Raw genomic sequence first — 2,830 nt, forward strand, 5'->3', positions numbered from 1 at the left:
TACACTTATGCTATGTATAAGGTATACAAGTCAGTGGGCGCCCAGACTCTGGGCGGCCGGGCAAGGCACAGGCGCCTATACCCCAACAACCTCCCACTTAAAGGCTACTGTGCCTTTAAGCAAGGGAACCTAGTCTAAAGACTACAAAAGGCGAGAGAAAACCGCTCTCAACCGATGCCCATTGGCTGGCTGTGATCGTGTGCATCCGGCTGTCCTGCTCCCGTGTAAGTCCATACACCACCAGACGTACCGCACACATACTGCAAGTATGTATGCAATACCTGCATATCTCCCTCGTGCACTATGCCATCATCAGTCAACAAATGACTGAAAACCCCAACTGCAAATGCTCCCACTACAGCTGCGATATCTGGTCTCAAGATCAGCATCTCATACATGAGACCACCGAATGCCGATGCAATGCTAGCAGGTCCTACTAGCTCCACAGAGCATGCATCAACATATATATCCCTGGCAATAGGCATCTCTGACTGACAAGGCGTGTCAACCACATGCATCTCCTGACTGTCCACAAAAGACGCATCAACTTGTCGTGCAACCTCAGAGCAAACCAGCTGCTCTAGGTGTCTGCTGGAAGACATATCCTGCACAACTATATCCCCATGCTCACTGTCGAGCATAGAAAGGAATGACTGCATAATCGCTGACATCTCAGCCTCCTCTGCAATCATCCACTGCAAACATGACCACTCAATCTGTTGTGACTCACTAGAGCTCTCATGCTCTAACTTCGTATGCATAGACTCTTGCACAACGTCCTCCTGTCGTGACTCACTAGAGCAAGATCGCTCTACCTGTCTATCCTGCATAGAAGTATCTCGCACAACTGACTCTCTGCTTTGCTCAGTCACTAGCAAAGCATGCATGTCTGACTCTGTCACCTCTCTGTGTGACTGCTCAAGTCGTGCCCCAACTGTGTGCACAACGAGCTCACTACTCTGCACTCCATGCAAAGCACCCTGCAACCCATGAGCAAAAGAGACTGTCCGGGTCTCTCGCTCTTTGCATGGCTGTAACAAGATTGAGACTCGACCATCTTGCACCAGTACTACGTGCAATGGGTACCATGTGCCAACTCTAGCACCTCTCGCAATCACTAGCGAACCCAAATGCATCACAAAATCTCGCTCTCGTAGCGAAATCTGACATCCACAATCTCTAAGCTGACCAATCGAGATCAAATCCCGTCTCAGATCTGGCACATAACGCACATGACGCAGGGTAAAGCTCATACCACTGGGCAAGGACAAACATACGTCTCTTGCACCCTCAATGTCATACACAACACCATCAGCCATGTGCACACAACCAAGTCTCCCACTAGAAAATGTGCTAAACCACTCATGATGCGACGTGACATGGAAAGTAGCATCTGAATCTAGTAACCAATGTGATGACAATGTGCAATCCGATATGCAATCCGTAGACATAAGATCGTATGAAGACAAGCTAGATGTACATGTGACATCGCCGTCACAAGCATACTCAGTAACCACCGTACTGATCTCACAAGCATCTGTCATGCCCAAATCTGCATCACGCATCTGTCGCCTCCGTTGTCTCAAACGCCTGAAACATCGACGCCTAATGTGCCCTCTATGTCCACAATGCCAACATGTCAAGTCTCTATGCCGTCGAGACTTGCGTGTGGGACTAATCTCTCCCATGGACATAGAAGTGGGACTAGACTTCCTTGTAGACATGGATGTCGCGTACATAGCATGTAAACTCTGCCATAAATCATGAGTTGTAGTCTCCCTCGAGACCTGTCAGTAAACAGACTCAACCAGATGCAAACAAATCGTAGACATGGCTAACTCATCAAGATCCTGCTAATCATCATCACGCATAGAATTGGGCTTCGCCGATAAACAAAGCAAGGGTTTATCCTGCCCCAAATCTGCCAATGCAACAAGCATATGTTCCTTCCAAGCAACAAAATCTACACCATCAAACTGTGTCAGACCATAACGCTGGAAGTCAAATGAAAAATCAGCCATAATGCTCGCAAAAGAGCAACCAACAATGAGTAGCAAATGTCAACCAAATCAGCCCTAAACTGGCTCAAATCGCATCAACAAAATTCTGCAAATATGGCTGCAAATCAATCCCAAAACAGCCCCAAAAATCAGCTCTTAAACAGCTGCATAAACAAGTCACAAACGTGTCCCAGATCGGCCTACAACTGAGCCATACATGGACACCTGCAAAGAGGAAACAATGGCTGAAAATTTAGCGCCCAAATAAGACCTCAAACCTGCCTGTAAACTTGTAAACCTGTAGCTGAAACCTGCTGAAAAACCTCAAGCCATTAGTGCTCGAATCCGGCTACCTAGCTCGTAGCCACACAAGCATACATCACAATATTCACTCCTGTGAGTGTGCCAAGATAATTGTACGCCTGTCAAACCGTGAGCGAATCACCAAGCCCACACTGTGCGGTAATCACCAAGCCCACACTATGCGGTATCGATGCATACACACACACAAATCTCCCACCTGCAGAGAACACCGCACGCAAATGCTGAGTGCAACCCGCAATCTCTACCTAGATCGCATAAATGATACGCATAAAACTCCTGGGAAAATTTTGCCAGAGTTTCGTCAGTAAAACGGCCACAAAACCAGTAACTAAACTGACTGTACGTTCAAAACCATGAGCAACCAAAGCGCATCAAACGGCACTCCAAATGCATGCACCAATCTCCACACTTTGCATACATCATTGCAAACACTTGCAAATCTAGTACACAAATATCTGCTCTACCTGTGACTGCCAAAAAACATGCTCGAGGCATACATTGCCGAG

The sequence above is a fragment of the Adiantum capillus-veneris genome, chromosome 28 (assembly GCF_014529385.1).
Source record: "Adiantum capillus-veneris isolate H3 chromosome 28, ASM1452938v2, whole genome shotgun sequence".
Classification (NCBI taxonomy): domain Eukaryota; kingdom Viridiplantae; phylum Streptophyta; class Polypodiopsida; order Polypodiales; family Pteridaceae; genus Adiantum; species Adiantum capillus-veneris.